Source organism: Dermacentor andersoni, chromosome 4 (genome assembly GCF_023375885.2).
Source record: "Dermacentor andersoni chromosome 4, qqDerAnde1_hic_scaffold, whole genome shotgun sequence".
Classification (NCBI taxonomy): domain Eukaryota; kingdom Metazoa; phylum Arthropoda; class Arachnida; order Ixodida; family Ixodidae; genus Dermacentor; species Dermacentor andersoni.
The window spans coordinates 21,847,916-21,860,846 of NC_092817.1; the positions used below are offsets into that span (position 1 = coordinate 21,847,916).

The 12,931-nt window shown below is 47.5% G+C and overlaps 1 protein-coding gene across 1 annotated transcript in view; it reads right to left on the minus strand.

The window, feature by feature from the left end:
* The window catches only part of LOC126536011 (putative fatty acyl-CoA reductase CG5065), a 97,423-nt gene that overhangs the window by 81,200 nt on the left and 3,292 nt on the right, over nt 1-12,931 (minus strand). The window lies entirely within an intron of this gene.

The window sequence follows — 12,931 nt, forward strand, 5'->3', positions numbered from 1 at the left end:
TGCTGCTGTCGCATTAAATTATTTGAGAATTAAAGCTCAAGTCTGCAGATTTTTTTTTATTCGGCACCATCGTCATTTCGTTCTTCTCAAGTCGACCTCATCGAGCTTGGAGTCATATTTATAATGATTATTTTCTTTAAATTATGTTGCATTCTCGTATTCCGTCCCACTGGGTGGCCGAACCCGGAGCACGGCAGGGAATTCATTCCTACCATTTATTGTTTCCAGTCTTTATTCGCAGTGTATACGAATACAGCCAAATAAAATTCTGGCAGAAACCATCTTACGATGACAGTCAACGGTAATGCGTTAGCATTGAATCAATATAACGACACAACGACGTAGCGTATTGCCACCGTCGAAACGAGTTATGTATGAAGCTACTTTTTCGCACTTCTCTAAGAACACTCGGCGCCATCTAGCGCCGCTTCCGCGAAGCCTTCGCGTGGTCTCCGAAATGCACGCCGAGCCGGTGCGTGCGACAACGGGGCTACTCCCTCCCGCTCCTTTCTGGGCAAGCTGCACAATTTATTTAGTAGCAGAGTCCAGAAGTGTGCGCCTTGCCTCTGAGACGAGAAGCGTGGCGTGCCAGTGCCTTCGAAAGCGGAGAATTGTTCCCTGGCTTGCCGCACACTCTAGGGCACATACTCAGGGGCACAGGTTGGCGAGGGTCATTGAAGAGCGGCACATTCACAGTGCATTTGTGGCACAGCCTGCTAGACCGTCAGGTTGGTGTTCTTGAGGAGCTCTTGTGAGGTGGGTTTGACTTGGCTCAGCATTGGAGAAATTTAAGATTTTTTTCGTCATAGTAGAGCGGCACAGTGGCACGTATACGTAGTTACCCAAGTTCCCGCCAAAGATGTTCATTGAAGAGCGGCACGCACCTACTGGCACCTACCCAGTGACCCAAGTTGACCTCAAAGATGTTCATTGCATGGCACCAGCACTTATCGACTGCCACATACCCACTACTCCAAGTCGGAGTCAAGAGTTTCCTCTTACAGCGGTACTTACCCAGTCCCACTTCTATACTTACACATGTCAGAGTGATACAGGTCTGTTGAAGAGCGGTATACGTATGCACACTGTTGCCACATACTCAGTGACCCAAGATGGCACATAGGTTGCGTGCAAGCTACGAGGGTTACCTGTGGCCTACGTTAACTTATATCCATACCACCGACAGATAACGTCATCGCGCTTGCGCAACTGGGCGAAGTGTAATCTGTCGATACAAGATCATTCTTTTCCACCAGATTGAGGGCACTTTTGCTCTGCATTATCACAGAGGGACGTTAGAGCAAGGAACTACACGCCTTATTGTCCCGATGCTGAGCCAAAATAGCGACTTAATATTGAAATTTGCATTGACGGATATCTGGACACAGGGATATACTTCCTTCAGCTTTTCCTTTGTTTACTATTAGGTTCGGATAGCACGTAAATTACAACCATCATAAATTTCGTGCCGTCTTACTGAATGATTTATTGATGTCCCGAAGCAATACTGAGGCTATGGAGGACTTCGGGGTAGTTTTAACCCCAGTGCGTTCGTTAACGTGTACCTAAATCTAAGAGCGTATTTGCATTTCACCTACAAAAAAATCGAACGCGTAGCCTCTTGCCTAGTAGCGTAACCCCATAGCCACTTACCAAAGTCAAATAATCCCGTGCCGTATATAATCTGACTCGCATGACTGTGTTTCTGGTATGCTTCGCAGATTGCACGATAGTTAATCTCCATCGAGTTACCTCGATTTCCAATGTAGAGCAACGAGTATTACGTTCACGTGCACTCCTCACGGGATAAGTATTCAGGAACGCTTGCCCAACTACCCCCTCCCTCCCCCCCCTTCCCATTTCTTCATCCCCTCATTCCATACATACCATCATTCTGTGCAGAGTTTACTAGCGGGCCTTCCCGCGCTGCTCATTTAAGAACACGTGTAAGAAAGAAAGAAAGAAAGAAAGAAAGACGGAAAGAAAGAAAGAAAGAAAGAAAGAAAGAAAGAAAGAAAGAAAGAAAGAAAGTCGGCCCGGCCTCGATTATCTGGGGCAATACCTGCTCGTGTGCGTGGAAAGGAGGCCACGTATGTGCAGACATTGGGATGGAATTCGAGAACGCTCGCTGACCTCGTCACTTCTCAAAAAATATTGCGATTCTGGGGATCACGAAAAGACTAGAAAGAGAAAGGGAGAGAGGGGATATGAAACACTAAGAGTGGCAGGAATTTTCACGAGAATCAAAATTAATAAGGCGATGTAAGCAAACATATAGTCCTTCACTTTATTCTGGTGCTTGTTCCGAACTCTTAGCCTACCTTTCTTCGATCAGGCACGCGAACCTCTGGCAGACAGCCGGCGCCTTTCTCCTGGAAGAATGTCGGCAATTTGCTTTAAGCGAATACTAGCTATCAAGAACGTCGCGCGGAATACTATTTCACGACGTTGTAGTGCAGTCATGTCCTTCGCGGCTTGCGTTGTGAATAGTGCCTGACGTCCATGCCACCTGCGGGATCGCTGCTTTGGTCGCGGAAAAACATTGTCCAGGAAAGAATTGTCCCTAACCAAATGATATTGCCACAGTATCGCTCCGGAACATATATCCCAGAATCGATAAGCCGCAAATTCCAAGCAAGAAGGATATGGTCCCGCGGAAGAAGTCTTGCACCCTGCATATAATTTTTCTCATGGACACGCTTAAGTATATAGAAGAATGAGAGGGAAGGGGGGGGGGGGGGATAATGATATCTTCTTACAGGGGCAATAAGCGGTCATTAATGTTACAATCAGAACGTTTACAGTGGTATTACGGCCCTTAGATTATTTAATTTGGCGCAATTATATGGACACTCCAGGGACATTTCTGCCGCCGTCCGTTGTCGGCGTGATAAAGCCTAAGGGCGATAATACTGTCGCCACGCGTCGTGTAATGTATTGCGAGTGAAAGCATGCGAGGGTGAGCCGACGATCGCGGCTCAATCTCACGTGCGCATGGGCGAAGCGGGGAGGAAGCGCGCCGTCTTCCATCGCGCGGAAGGAAACGGGAGAAGGGGAGGTGAAGGCCGGGGGGGGGGTGCTGTACTTCGGCAGCAACTGCGTATGGCGCGCGATCGCACGAGCTCTATTTTGAAAGCGATCTGTTTTGGGAGCGCAGTCTAGGTGGGCCGATGGCTCGTAGTTTTACTTGTGCTATGTTTCCGCCACTCAGTTTGCGTTGAAGCGATAGACAGTACTAAAATCACTGCGCTCGCTGCTGCTGCCGCGCTTCCTCATGCGAGCATTTTGACAGTGATCGTCCGCGGTCATGGAGGGTAAAGTGTGCATGTTTGCCTTTGCGCGCTGGCACCACACTAACTAAACTAACAAGTTTAGTTAGTAAGCGAGCTTTTACAAGTTTATACAGCCGATAAAACTGATATCCTTACTTTATTATGGCTGTCTACTAATTCGCTACCTATTTTAAGCATTTATTTGAAGCATTTTCTCTACTATTTATATACATCTACTATCTACTCTACTATTCTACATCTACATCTACTCTCTATATTCTAAATCTACTCTACATCTACTATTTGGAGCATCGATTGCCACCGCAATCGATACAGTTAAATGTTTTGTTGTTTTCTATTATGTGGGCGGTTTTAAGGAGAGAGGTGCTTGAAATGTGTCAAGTTTACACACGTAGACATCAATATGCCGACAATTTTACCAGTTTTCCTCGTTGTATCTGGTTGTAGAGTTCAGATTCAGTTTTAGTTTTAGTTTATTTCTTATGCAGAAAAGAGAAGCAAGACCTAAAAACGATGCATCCTGATCATGGGCTAAGAGCACCGACTAGCCTGATAAAGCATTCCAACTTGCATCCCAGCGAGCTAGCTGTTTTGTGGCGCATCGCGTAGATTGCGCGCAAACTTGTTAGTAGCAAGTTTGAAATAGTATGGAAGAAAGGAAACCGTTACACGTGGCTTTTTGAGACGTTACCGGAGCGTATGACAACGTAGACATCAACATTTTATGGGGATACTCTGGAAGGGCAAGGCTTAGACAGCGGCTGTACAGAGCTTTTGAGAGAGATTTACCTAGAAAATACCGTTTGCGTTGAATGCGAAGGGATTAGAAGCGAGAAGAAAGTTGACATATCGCCAAGGGACTGCGACAAGGGAGCCCTTCATCGCTGCTGCTGTTTGTTATGTACAGTCGACCAGTTCTTTAACAGTACCGCGCGAGCGCCGACTGGCCGACCAGATGTCATCGGCGGCAGCAATGGAAAAGAAACCTGCAGTGAGTATAACTACCTAAGAGGAAAAAACGAAGCCAGGAAAGAAAGAGTTTATGCATGACAACTCAAAAAGGAATAAGAAGCATGTGCTTCGCCTTCTGTGGGGACCGCAAACAACGGAAGCGTACAAAAACAGTTCCCAGCGTGCGTGCATGTGTGTGTGTGTTTCAAATACATAGGCAGGACATCAGGCAAAATAAGAACAAGAGCTTGGTGATGCAAACCACCATCCCGTTTAAAAGGGGACGTTCGCACCCACCCATCCATCCATCCTGCAGCGGCGAAGAGCGGCGTGTGGTGCGTGGAACAGTGTGCTTCCCGTTTATCGACTAGCTCGTTTCTTTTGCTTTGTTGTAGAGATATATGCGCGCATTTCTGCTATTCGCCGCGTGGTGCTGTACGTTTCTGCGCGCATGCTAGCAAGTACCCCTGTCCCCTGCCAAAGTATGATGGATCATTTGTTGCTTTTATATGCATAAATATATAGTCACCGACGATAACGGTACTCCCTATATACGTGTTTTCAGTTAGGCAAAGAATTTGACAGAGACACGTAGCAGAGTCGGCAATCGTATAAAATTTGATCTGCGGGTCAAGCGTGTCAGCTTTTATACATGACTCGTTGAAGGCTACAGTGTAATCGCTGGTGCCGCGTGGCTTCCAGAAAATATATATAGTATACGATTCGCGTCGCGCATGCAATCAGATTACAAAACAATCGCAAACCATGACAATCGAAACAAACGCGAACAAGACCAAACCGAGTAAAATAAACAAGCGCGAGCGAGAGTAGATGCGAGCAGACGATATTAGACAGCTTTAGTTACACGTACGTAGAGGCTTCACGTACGCAAACGTGAAAAGCCTACGTACCTTACGTGCACGCCATCTGAAACGCTTTTAGCTACACGTACGCGACGCACGCCAAAAGGGACCCCGCAGCCACAGCTATCGGGAAATGTGAACACGGCGGTAGCCAATTCGATCCTGTCGCCGTGTTTCAATGCAAGCCGTCTGCGCGCGCGCGGCCCGCTATCGCTTGTTGGTGATCTCGCGGAACTCCCACGCGAAGCTGTCTACGTGCGCAAGAAACGCACGCAAAGAATTGAATCTCACGTACGTCCGTGAGACGCGCGCGCGCCCGCTACGTTTTACGCATGCGCACTGCTGACACGTAGAAGCTCTACGTACGCAAAGCCTCTACGTACGTGTAACTAAAACTGTCTATTACGAAACGAGCGGTCCTGCTGAGACTGCAGATAAGAGTACGCATTGAGCGGTCGGGCGAGTCCACATGACACCAGTTTCCCGCGCACACGTCACTGAAGGGGCCGCTCTTATTGGTCTCCACCGTTCGCGGCTCTCGTCTTTCATCTCCCGCTCCACATTCGCTCTTTCATCTTTCGCTGTGCTCGTTCGCTTGGTCACACCGCCAACGCCGACGCTCGCCGCAGGAACGGTCCCCTAAGAGCTGCGCTCTAAAATTTACTAGTTTAAGTGCCAGTATCCACCTTCACCTCCTCCCTATGGTGGCGGCTGTTAAACTATCCGGTTTTGGTGTGATTTTGCTCAAGTTACATTCGTTAATAAAAAAAATCTGAAATGAAAAGCTGTGAACTGCCTTACGTCTGTGTGCATTCAGTGCCTCTCTGAGAGAAAGTCTGGTGTATAGCTTTGCTTAATTGAGCGTATTTTGTCTCTTGTCTCTGTTCATAAACTTCAATTTACGGCATGTTTCGGCCTCTGTCGTGCGATGCTTCAGCAGGCATGCCGCCTATAGCTACATCCCCAGCTACAATTAAAGCTTTCAGGTGTGTTTACCAAACACTACGCCACCTAGTTCGTCCACTGGTAGCAGCAGGTGCCCTAAAATTAGCAAGGGCACACCGCAGGCCCTAAGAAACATCATATACTTTTGTTTTATGCTGGAACTTTGCTTAAAACGAATGCAAGTTTTAGTTAGGGTCGTGAATTAAGTAGTAGGCTGGCCCACACGCGCAAGGCACTTGTTGTTTTCTGCTTTTATTAGTTTAGTGCTCGCAAACAACATCACAAGCCAATAATATTACGCTACTGCTATGGTAAAACAGAGCGCTGTTATCGTACTTATCTACGTTATTATAAGAGCGATGGGTAACTTCGGTCACACAACACTTTTTTTGCTCTTGGAAATCGACCGATCGTATCTTTATCAGCTGCAGTCACCATCGAAAAACATGCTGCAGTAGTATACCACTTGAAGTAGCGACAACTAACACCGAAAGCGTTCCATCTGGTCACTTAATATTTTCATAGCTGAAAGGGCTCTCGACAAGTTCGTTTCTCGACTCGACCGCCGCACTGCGCGAATATTTGACGCCAACTTGGAAATCAAGAAGAAATGAGGTGAGCGGAGGTAGAGGCACGTTTGAATACTTGGCGCTTGTTGTTGCTGGCACATTAGTTGGCCGCATTGAATGCATTGCAAGATAGGCGAGTCGGCGTTCCTGCATAGTCCGTGCTCCTGATAGACACTTTTGCTCCAGTTGGCGTTCTACAATGTACAGTTAGACTTGATACACATCATTTCAGATATATCCTGCAGGCATTCATCCTGTACTGTCATATTTTTTACATGCACGTTACAAAGATATCTTCTACACATGAACTTACATATACATCTGACGAACTTGAATTGCAGAACAAAACAATAAATACACCTAAATCACGCAACAAAAAATTATCATAAAGTTCATAGAAGATCCTTACTCGCAGGAACTGTCGTGACTTATCAGGGATGTCTTAGATAGTGTTTAAATTGAGGTGTATTGAAATCAATTTCCTGTTGGACAATATTCAATAACCAAGGCATTTGATGGTAAGTCGCGACGTCCATAAGTTGTTCGAGTGAATGATGTTGCTCTGCGCTGTTTACGTAATGGATACTGTAATGGAGAAGTGGGCCTTTACAACACTGCGAGGGGCCACTTTTCTTTCTTTTTCTTTTTTCTTTTTTTGCCAAGAAGCTTGTAAAGACCCGCCGTGGTTGCTCAGTAGCTATGGTGTTGGGCTGCTGAGCACGAGGTCGCGGGATCGAATCCCAGCCACGGCGGCCGCATTTCGATGGGGGCGAAATGCGAAAACACCCGTGTACTTAGATTTAGGGGCACGTTGAAGAACCCCAGGTGGTCAAAATTTCCGGAGTCCTCCACTACGGCGTGCCTCATAATCAGAAAGTGGTTTTGGCGCGTAAAACTCCATAATTTAATTTTTTTTAAGCTTGTAAAGCCATCACGTCACTTGACGCGCTATTTCGGGATTCGATTCCTCGGGCTTGTGGCTTTATTTCTAAAGACAGCAGTAATGTGTCGTATTTTAGTCTACTCTAATCTTTGTGGGAGGCTTACCTGAAAGACACGTTCTCTTACACGCGTGCTTCCCGTATCTCCTTCATACTGTATGGACGGTTTCGCCTACCTTAACAAAGTTTCGCCTGCCTATTCGCGAGAGATAATATTTTTAATGATAACTGGAGAAATGAGCCTAACTTTTCCTCGTAGTGTTTGAAAAACTGAGCTAGATTGTAAAACATATATCATTATATTTGGGTGCAAATGTGTATATGGTATATTCAACTGAAACAAGGAGGAATTTGCGATAATCCATAACGGAAGGAACGTTCCGCTTGTTAGAGCTATTTCGAAAGCGCTGAACCTATCTTTTAGGCACAGCTTACTACTACTATTCGCTTATCTTCCTTAAGTACGTGCCGGTTTACATTTTCTCTTGCTCTTGCGTGAGTTATCGCAAAGATTGGGATTAAATTTTCCAACTAAATTCATCGTTTAGAGACTGGCTTCATGCCTGGAAAATGTGCTTCAGAAAGTTAATGTAAATCCCCGTCCTCGCATACATGCCCAATGATGTGCCGGCCCAGTATACAAGTTTTGTGATACAAGAGAGTGGCGACAAAGGTTTTTATTCCGACCGTGGCAATTGCAAAGGGGATCACAATGTACTATCATGCACAAATGAAATGCGAACAGGTCAAGTCTAATAATGAACCACACGCAACAGTTTCTTCAATTGCGTTCATGTAAACGAGCGCTAGGTTTTTCCCTGCTCAGATGAACGACGTATATCGCACGTCGGAGCTAAAACCAAGCACACCAGCTTGTCTCATCTGAAATGCAGCTTTTCCATTTCTCTGTTCTTGACAGAATTTTACCTTTCGGTTTTCGTCTGTACACGACACCACCACGATCGGCGCTACCCCGTTCGTACGACAAAGCTACGCTATGCTTCCAACATTTAGCGGTCCACGGAAAACACGGGGAAGGCGGGAGATGGAAATTCAAGACGACGAACAAAGTGAGAACAAGGTGAAAGCAGGAGCCAACGTTTTGACTTGTATTCTTCAAGGCCACAGCTATATTGTAAAACTGAGCAACAAGTTTCGACAAGTCCACTTGTCGAAACGTTGGCTCCTTTTTCACCTTGTTCTTGTTTTGCAACATTTAGCGAGCCATTTCTGGTTTTGCCCCCTGAGCGCGTTTCGAAGTCCGGTCAGATGACACAGAAATGTGCCATATACACGTAGCGTGCGAGACAAAGGCCCCCAATCTCTGCGGCGTGTACACGCGTACATTCAGCAGAAACGTCAGCGAAATCCGGAAAAGAAAGAACCGGCAGCCGGCGTGGTGGCGGGAGCCGGTTCTTTGTTTGCTCGCCATCATGCGGCGTCTCTAGGGCCACAAGGCCGAGAGCGGGATGCCGCGGCGGCGACGTACAGCGGTCACGGCGCGCCGCCGCGAAAGGTGAAAGGCAGGAAGCGGCGCTCGATCTTCTGCCTCACTAATTCTGTGCAGTGTTAGCACGCGCATAGGTGCAGGGGCGTTGCCTGCATCCCCGCAAGATTATAGTAAGCTGTGTTCTGTCTTCCCCACCTAACCTAGCACTATATTAACGTAGGCGCTACGGTTTCTGCATTACCATCTCTCACCATATAAGAGAAAATTCAATAAAAACGAGACTCATGAATAATGACACTCATCTCGTTTTCTTTTTGCGTCTTCGTCTGTGTGAGGATCTTGGCAGCGCAACAGTTTCTTCGTGGTGTAATTATTGCTTAATACTCCAGATTCAAGTTATTTTGAGGAAATGTGGCCATTTCTAATCGCTTTATCGAAAATCATACACACAAGCAGGGGGGCTGAGGGAACATTACCCTTTGTGTGCCTAGAAAACAAAGGCTGTTGTCACAGACCGATTAATACCTCTGTCGCAGCAGCAAAGCTGGCTCTATGAAAGATTGTCCGCCAACCCCGGAGCCCTATCATTTCCTGATCCGGCTATCCTTGGAGAAGGCTACCAGTACTGGAGTTAGCGAACGAATGAGCTGTATTCGATATGTTTACACTTAAAAGTGCCGCCTGATTAAATGGCGTCCGTTTACCAAAACAATCAGCATAGCCAAGGCACCGCTCAATCGCAGATCGTTCGCACGGGCGAGTTTGGCTGTATGACGCTCGGCCCTGATTGGCTAACGTAAGAAGAGCTATACTTTCCGACAGCGCTGCATGCTTATAGCGAAAATAAGCGATTACAAAGCGAAAGAGCTGTTCTTTGCCGCCATGCTCTGACGGGAGAGATAGGTAGTGTGTGTCGCGCGTCACTGTTCCTCGATGACAAACCGCTGTCGTGACCGATGACCCGAGAAGAAGCCTCGACGGCGAGGGAAAACGAAAGTGCAGTGTACGCAGGACGGAGTGATCGAAGGGAGCACGTTCTACGCTGCCCGCTTACTCGGCTTTCGGCATCGGAGCACTTACGCAAGAAGCCGCTGGCGGGCCGACGCAAGCACGCGTGCCTGGGTGTGGGCGTCAGATGTTTGTGTTTCTATACGAGGGGAACGCCTGACGTGATCCGCACGATGTGTAATACTACTAACCTGAGTAAATTTGCGGATGATGCTGATGCAAGAGGAAACGCGCATGCCGTCGGCCGTGTATACACATACAGGTGTGGCACGTTTGCTGAAAAAGGGGCCGTCACCGTCGCAGAAAATTCCCGCCATACCTGTTTATATAAAACAAAATTAAATTGGACGCAACGTGACATTTGTGAAACATTCCAACATAAATGTCCCAACTTTGGCGATCGACCATAATCGGCACGTGTCCAAAGTTTAGTGGCCTTTAAGCCTTATATGAAGAGCTCCCCCCCCCCCCCCCTCCTGTATTTTTGTTGCAGACGAAAATTCAACACAGAGACCGGTATTTAATTGCTGGCATAAGTTGCAAAGCTATGCTTTCCAATAAGCAATTCCGGAGCTCGATTCTCTAAGCTTGTGGTGCGCTGGTGCGGCTCTCTAAGCGGTGGTGCGTCTTAAGCCCGATGCTCAACCCACGTATTCAGAAATGCATCGTAACTTGAAGCCCATGCTTGAGTAGGCTTAAATGACGCCGGATGTGAACATGCCTGATATGCTCGTCGAATTCGCTTCGGCACGTTCACAACAGGCGTCATTTAGATCAACTCAAGCACGGGCTTCAATCTTATATTCATTTCTGAATAAGACGCTCCAATGGTGCGGCAAGAGCGCGCATTGCGGCAGTCTCCGAGACTTGAAAGGTCTGCCGGAAGTTCGATAACTGCCATCCTTGCGGGTAAGACACGATTCGAACGCCAGTCTCTACACCAAGCGCCTGCCGTCAGAGTCTGACAGAGTCAGAGCCTGCCGTCAGAAGGCTGGCATTTGCCAAGTGTTCCCATGATCCGCATTATTTTCTCTCCGCCTATACATTAACGATTTACAAAACAAACTCAAAGAAAGGGACAAAGCTTAAGGCAGAAAAGCACAGCGCTGTATTTGTCTGTATACGCTAAGCATGTGGGAGCAGCGACGTGCCCCACGGGCTTTTATGCTCGGGCGCTCGCGATCACCCTCGTATAGACATCGGCTTTGCTCTATCAGCTTAGTGATCCCGGTGGGCCTAATTCATCACGCACTGCAGTGGGCATAAGAAGCGAATTTCCGAAGTTTTGAGATTTCAAGGAACGGGCGCCTGAAACCAAGCGGTGTCGTTTAAGTGTGTCTTGCGGTACACGCCGCAAGTATGCGTGCCATGAGCCACGGAACAGAATACACACTGAGAAATATATGGTATCATTACGTGACCACCCTTTAATTTCGAGTCCCCCATGGCGCTAACGTCCCATGAGCAAGCTCACACTTTGCGACGCCCGCTGAGAATGCACATGCCTGAGCAGCGAAGACGATAAACGCGTGAGTGCAGTGTTTGCGCTGTCACAATGGGCCGGGGAATCAACGGCGGCGCTTGAGCCATCCTACCTTAAACAACTCAGAACGTTTACTCTGAATGTGGGACACGGTGACCTGGCGAGGTTAAGAAAAAGAGGAGGAGGGCGAGGAGGGGAGGGGGAGGAGCCGTTCCATTACGGCGGGCACGCGCTACACCGCGCACGGCGTTCCGGCAGGGCGGGTCTGCGGAGTTGACAACGGTGACGGGGTCAACGTAACGCCGACTTCCCTCGTGTAAACACGAAAGTGAGTTCATAGACACCGACTGTCTTGTCGCGCGGCGGGTGCTGCCAGTCAAAGTGGTGGTGCCTATTCCGCGACACTTGAGACAAATGTTAGGAAAGACTCGACTCGGCACAGACATCAAAATGGGCCTAAAGCGCATATCGGGCGTAGTTGGCTAGTCACCTTAAATTCGCTACGCAAATCTATTGGGACGCAGGGAATGCGGCGCATTAAATGCCGATAAAGTATGACATGTTTACTTTAGATGAGGTGAACAATGTTCGCAAGAGGCTTAGCTACACACCAAGCTTCTGTAAGTACATGCGAACATCGTTCTCCTTTTTGATCTGTCGCCGAACGTAGTGTAGCAATATGCTGATTTGGAGAATAGAAATGAGCATATTAAGCGTTGAGAATGGTCAATCACGAGAATATTACGTTTCGAAAACGGCGTTTTATAAACTGGTTAAACCGTGCTTTCTCACTCTCATTATTCGCGGCGTTGCACGCAAGAAACCTCTCAAAGGGGGAAAGGATGGGTAGCTGCGGGTGCTGGAGTTGGAATCTCAGTGAAGACAGGTAACCTTAATTGTCGCTGTCGGCAGCTATCGACCTCTCAAACTGCTGCTTTCCCAAGACAAGCTGAATTGAACTACCGCTTCCTCATTGATGTACCGCTATCACCGTTCCAGCGCATTAATCTCCCTGTACATCTCAGACGTGCACTCGTAGTCGACAGCCTCCTCTTTGACCTTTACGCTTCAATACTCATAACGCATGCTCACATATAATCCAGAAACTGACATCAGTTTAAGGGATAAACTTATTCCGCGGCCTGCGAATTTGCTTGCCCGTGTATGAAAGGCACTTCAGTTGTTCGAACGCTGCATTATCGCCGGGGCTTATTGGCGCCTTTATTATTGCGCGCTTGAGGAATGGTGGGTCACTTAACGCAATCAGTGAATATTGAAGTTTCAGACATGCTCAATTGTGCCGAATGCATCACAAATGGTGCGTGCTTCCTGACGAAGCCGCCGTTTCTGGTGTTCGCGAGAAATTACTGCAAAGCCTATCGCCTGGCCTTAATACTTACGTAGTACTTATTATATTGCTCGATCCTG